The following is a 6,474-nucleotide window of genomic DNA, read 5'->3' on the forward strand; positions in this document are numbered from 1 at the left end:
GAAGAGGGATTTTGGTAATAACCAAAGACCAGCAGCATTTCTTCTGTTGTAGCAAGGCAATGTATATTTATCTGTATATCTGTAGTAGCAGGAGTCATAGTGTTGTGTAGCAAGTACTCAGTAGATATATACTCTCATCACCACTGATGCTCCTTTAAATCTATGCTTTCCATTGCTGTTGCTTGATCTCTGCAGATATGGCTTCCTGGTCTAAGGCTGCATTTGGCATTCTTTGTTTTAAGGACTCCTTTTTGTGGTTAAAACTTAAAATGCCCCTAACGCCAAAAAAGAGGTAAGTCCTTGAAATAAGGAAAGGCAAATGAAGCCTAAGACTTAAAAATTTTTACCATTGCTGAAACCAACTACCTCTTCCGAGAGAGAGAGGGATCGAATATTGACAAAAAACCTTTAATATCCCAGGTCTTGTATTATAGTGTAGATACTAATAAAGAGAGACAAAATATTGACAAAGAACCTTTAATATTTCATGAGAGAAGACATGACAATCATTACATTTGGCGCAACTGATCTCTCAGCTTCAGCAGCGTCCTCTTCTTCCGCTCCCTCCGTTGCCTCTGCTCCACCATTGGATCAGAAGCCGGTACTGATGATGCAACAACAGCAATATAATCTTGTCTTCTTTTCTTTCTCTTGTAAACGAAGCCGTCGTCATTGCACAACTCCCACTCCTCCCAGCCATGGCCAAGCGCCTCAAGTCAAAACTCAAATTCCGGAGAGTTTCGAATTTTGGAGGGCTTTCGAATTCCGGGGGTGTCAAGGGTTTGAAACGGCGTTAGGAGGCTCCCACTCCGGCGGGTTCAGATCTGTGAATGTTAGAAAACGAATGAGAATATATATATATATATATATATAACAAATGAGATAAACTTACAGAGTACTTACCTCCTGCCGGCATGGCCGTTAGCGTCGACCGGTGGAACTGGACCGGGTTAATGTTCGGTGAGTGGGTTACGAAAAGGGGCCAACGCCAAGAATTTCTGTTCGAAGTAGAATAGAGGATTATGGGAGAAAAAACGCTTTTGGGCAAGAGAAAAATTAACGGAGGTGCATTTCACGGCGTAAAATGGGTTCCGCACACTCGCTTAATACACATGTGTAATGACACGCGTTGCGTTCCGATTTTGTGGGACGTTTTTGGGGGAGCAGATGCGATTCCATGAAATCCCGCCTTTATCATGGTGAGGGGGATGAGTCCGGTGTGTCCGGATCTATGCCGAGAAAGTTGCTTCAAAAAAGTGGTTTTCCTTTAACAATAATTTGTTCTTTGGAAAAAAAAAAAAAATGCAACAAAGCACGAAAAAAAGCAAGTCAACGGGAAAACACTAGGACGATCATTTATGACCCAGCCTGCAAATTTCCGAACAAGGCTAGCCTATTTTTCTCTGGGCTGGACCACATCAAGGCCACTCATTATGTGGGCTAGGCCCAGCGGCCCCAGCCCAAAAATTATATATAGAATATATAGCATAATATCTTGTATATTTGGTACAATATCCTACATACAATATTTACTAAATTTTTATCATACAGACAATAAATTTATATATTTTCTGTAATTTTTGTTATATGATTAATTAAGTTAAAATTTAAATTTTGTAAGTTACAAATATTATCAGTTCTTAGGTGCAGTCAAGATGTCCGGGCCTGATACCAACCCTGGACATATTTATAAGGCCCAGGATGAGCGCTGGGCTGGGCCCAAGCAGGCCTACTGCCAGTAACACCCTGTAAAAACCTAACTCGGCCATGATCATCCGAAAGCGAAACAGCGATTTTCCTCTCACCTCTCATACAAAGTATGAATTGGGATCTACTCCACTATTATATCACTTATCGCAATAGAGACAATTTCAACTCGGAGAGCATAGAAAGACCTTCTTCAAGTAACGATAGCCTCAGCTATTTCTATCACATTCAACAAGAATTGTTCTTGCCCAAATAAAACCATTGAGTATCAATCAAACCTGCTGATCCCACACCGCACGTCTTTATAAGCCGCATCTATATTGAGCTTTAGCATAGATATGTCTGGTTTGCACCACAAATGCTGGTGTGTCTGTAATGCAAATGACGGCAAAGGAAAAGTGTTCCGTTGTGAGGAGTAATTTATTTGCTTTACAAATAATTGCACAATGGGGTGGCTTCAAAAAGTTTTGCATTGCGAGCGTGCCAAATGCTTCTCATAGCAAGAGCGCCATAGAGTAAACATCCACCATAGTTAAGAATAACAGATTGAATAGAATATTTAGGATGGATGATGAATGCATCGACCTGAACTAACCCAATCTGCACCAGAGTATGCATGAAGAGAGAGAGAGAAGAAGAAGAATCTTGAGACGAGTTTAGTCCATGCATGATAATGTGTTTAAGATAATGTAAGATCAGCTTAACTGATATCCAATGTTCGTCTATTGGAGACTAAAGAAACTGGGATGCTTTGCTTACTACAAAGGAGATGTCTGGACGAGTGATGGCCACATATTGTAAGGCACCTATGATGCTCCTATACTCAGTAGGATCATCGAGATGATGGCCACTATATTGAGAGAGTTTTGTATTGACCGCCATAGGAGAAGACATGGGTTTAGCAGAATCAATATGAGCACGCTGAAGTAAGTCAAAGATATAATCGACACTGACTAAGAATAATCCCATGAGGGTGCTGAATGAACTCAATGCTAAGGAAGAAATTTGCAGGCCCTAGATCCTTGAGAGAGAAATGACGAAAGATTTCCATAATGCAGCTGTTGATGGCATTCTTAGAGTTTCCTAAAAGTGGCACATCATCCACGACTGATCAAGGAAGTATCAGCCATAGAAGCCTGAAAACCCAACTTGATCAGTTGACAAGTGAGACGAGAGTACTACGCCCGAGGTGCTTATCGAAGACCATATAAAGCTTTGTGTAACTTGCATACACGATTTAGTTTGGAGGATCTTCGAAACCCTTGGGTTATTAAAATCAATTTGATGAATGCACCAGTGTTGAGAGACTGCAAGAGAGAGAATGATACAAATGGTTACCGGTTTCATAATTGGGCTAAATGTAGCAGTGAAATCAACACTGGGAATTTGAGTAAATCCTTATGCAACTAAACGGGCGTTGTAACGGTCAATGGTGCCATCGGCCCTCCATTAACTTTATAAATCCATTTGGTGCCCACCACTTGCATGTGGGAGGACTATGGAACAAGACTCCAAGTACGGTTATTGACGAGAGCGTTGAACTCTTTTGTCATAGCCTCACGCCAATGAGCAGATTTTATAGCTTTGGAATAGAGGGATAGTTCAACATTCTCATCATGTAATTGAGCCAGCAACGACTGAGGTAAATGATACTTGGTAGTTAGATGAGAGCGAAGAGGCAGAGAGCCGTCCATAAACCAAGTAATCATAGTGTGTTGGTGAGTAGAAGTTGTAGAGTTCTGAGGAGCTATAACAATGGTATTATCAAGGATATCTTGAAGAGGATGTGTTCCACGAGGTCCAACATCGGGGGAGATGGACTCATTTGAAGGTGCCGATGTATTGATAGGGCTGTCAGGAGTCACGGAATTTGAAGTAGATCCAATCAATGGTGGTGATGATGGAACCAAAGATGGAGGTGTGATGGGAGCAACACTGGATGAGATGGGAGACTATAAATAAATTCCGGTTAGATGAACCGGATCTGAAGTAGAAACCACAGGTATGCTCGGGAATTTATGTTCATCAAAAACAACATGGTGTGAAATTAATTCTCGTCTAGTAGAAGGATGCTAGCGCACTGATATCCTTTATGTTTGTCACTGTAGCCGAGGAAGATGCATTGCTTCGAATGATAGTCAAACTTGTGCTGGTTGTATGGTCGAAGCAACGGGTAGCATGCACACCCAAAAATTTTAAGGAACCGATAGTTCGGAGGAGACCCAAAAAGAACCTCAATAGGAGAATTGTTATAGAGAGTGCTGGTCAGAAGTTGGTTGATTAAATATACTGTTGTAAGGGCAGCATCCACCCATAAGGAAAAGGGGAGCGGCGAGGAGGCTAGTAGAGATAAAGTAGCTCCGATTATGTGGTGATGTTTCCATTCAGAATTTTTGTTTTGTTCGTGTGTGTGAGGGAAAGCGAGCCAGTGAGTGATGCCAATATAGTCCAAATATTAAGTGAGTTACCAACATTCTCCACCCCAATTAGATTGCAAGTCTTTGATTTTAGTATTGAATAAAACTTCAACATAATGCTTAAATGACAAAAATACATCAAAAACATCGGACTTCCTTTGTAATAGAAACAATCAAGAAAATTTTCTATAAGCATAAATGAAAATTACATAATAACGAAACACTGCATTAGATAAAATTGGGGTTGGTCCCCATATGTTGGAAAATACCAAATCTAATGGACCGGAAATAACTATAGATAAAGAGGGTTGATAACCTATGACTTTTGCTTACTTGACAAGACTCACAAACTATATTGGAGCTGAAATTAAGTTGAACTTCATATGGTAACCCAAACTGTGACATAACTTGCCTCACAATACACATAGCTAGATGTCCAAGTCACTTGTGCCAACCACTGATGGAAACTCATTCACCGACTAAGGCTAAAGACTTATTCATACTAGTCATGCTTCGTGGAAATTGATAGAGACTGTCTCTAATGGGTCCTCATAGCAATGTTTTCCCCATATAATCCCTCACAAGAAAACAGTCACCATGAAACTCAAAATATAAGTTGTTGTCATGAGCAAATTTATGAACAAATAACAAATTTTTAGACAAATCCGACACATGAAAAATTTTGTTTAAAGCAAATTGATGAGTAACAATGTTAATAACTGATGAACCAATATGATGTTTTGCCAAACTTGAACCATTTCCCACTTTAACCTAATCGGTTCCTCCATACTTAGACTAAATCTGCAAATTATCAATATCAGGTATCATGTGATGCATGGCACTAATATCTAGATACCAGGTTGGGTCGAACAAAAAAGGGGTGGAAGTGGTATTGTTGTTGTAGGTGACTGGTTCCTTCTCTTCATTATTAAAATTTGGGTCATATTGCCGGTGACATTTTATAGCCCTATGTCCTAGTTTATTGCATAGTTGACAAACAATGGAATTGTCGCACCCCTCCTTCCATTGTTTGTATGGTTGTCTAAAGAACCACGCTCCTGCCTCTGCCACAGTTGTTCCTGGAAGCAATATATTGAATGTTATTACTCAAATTCTTATTTTTTGAAATTAGCAATATTAGCCGCGAGGGGGGTTGGAATCGATAGGAGTGGCATTTTGTTCTAACCAGCTCTCATGGCCAAGAAGAATGCCTAAAACATCATCAACATCAAGGTCCTTTATATCGGACCTATTAGTAATTGTAGTCAAAACAGATTCATATTCAGCTCCCAATCTGTCAAATATGTAAAGAATTAAGTGGTGTGTCCGGAAGCGCGTTGTTTATCACTCCGGAACACCAGTTTAAACATTTATAATTTTTATCGTTTCTCAAACAACTACTAACATAGTAATGGGTGAGAATGGGTCGTATCCACAGGGAAGCAAGTGAAGCCGGGTCAGTTGTTCCGAGCTCCTGCTCCGGACCGAGCTGATTACACTCCACTGAACGCGAAGCGGGCCAAAATTCTGATGGCGATCAAGGACGCCCCGTACGTGAAGTGGCCACCCCGTCTGAGGGTGGATCCCAATGATAGAAATAAGAATCTGTATTGCAACTTTCACAAAGACCACGATCACAGTACCGGGAGTTGTAAAAACCTCCGCGACGAGATAGAGGAGCTCATCCGTCGCGGATATTTGAGAAACTTTGTACAAAATAATAATAATAATAATAGTAGTAGAACAGGTCAGCAAGGGGAGCACGGTAAAGACATTCCCAAGTCTAGTAGCTGGCCGGCTGAACAATCACAGAGGCAGCCTCTAGAGGAGAGGCCAGTTCGGGGGACCATCCACATGATAGTGGGAGGTTCAATCGTTGCGGGTTGCACTTCAGCGACAGCTCGAACATCGGTTCATGAGGTCACCTGAGAGGAGCAGAACCCCCCAAAGCGGCCAAGAACAAAAGAGTCAATTTTCTTCATAGAAGACGATGCGCGAGGGGTCCATTACCCCTACGACGACGCACTCGTGATAATGTTGAGAATCAACGACTTCGAGGTCAGGCGCGTACTCGTTGACTCAGGTAGCTCGGCCAACATACTTTTCAAAGCTGCGTTTGACCAGCTCTAGTTGTAGAAAAGCGACTTGAAGCCCGCGGACACTCCTTTGGTAGGCTTCAGCGGAGAAGAAGTTCGGCCCCTTGGGAAAATAACAGTACCTGTAGTGGTCGGCACGTGGCCTTGTGTGGTCAGATTCGAGCACAACTTCCTAGTGGTAGCGATCCCCTCGCCCTACAATGCCATAGTAGGTTGACCGATCACCCATGTCCTACGGGTGGTGGTCTCCACTT

General features: G+C 41.7%; 1 long non-coding RNA gene across 1 annotated transcript; it reads right to left on the reverse strand.

The window, feature by feature from the left end:
- Nucleotides 1–394: 394 nt before the first annotated feature.
- On the reverse strand, nucleotides 395–1,225 carry LOC148871750 (uncharacterized). The gene is made up of 2 exons (XR_016107580.1): nucleotides 904–1,225; nucleotides 395–824 (listed from the first exon to the last, which is right to left on the reverse strand). It is a non-coding gene; the product is annotated as an uncharacterized LOC148871750 (long non-coding RNA).
- Nucleotides 1,226–6,474: the final 5,249 nt, after the last annotated feature.

The sequence above is a fragment of the Nelumbo lutea genome, chromosome 2, assembly GCF_056320005.1.
Source record: "Nelumbo lutea isolate HS-2025 chromosome 2, American lotus-T2T, whole genome shotgun sequence".
NCBI classification, from domain to species: Eukaryota; Viridiplantae; Streptophyta; class Magnoliopsida; order Proteales; family Nelumbonaceae; genus Nelumbo; species Nelumbo lutea.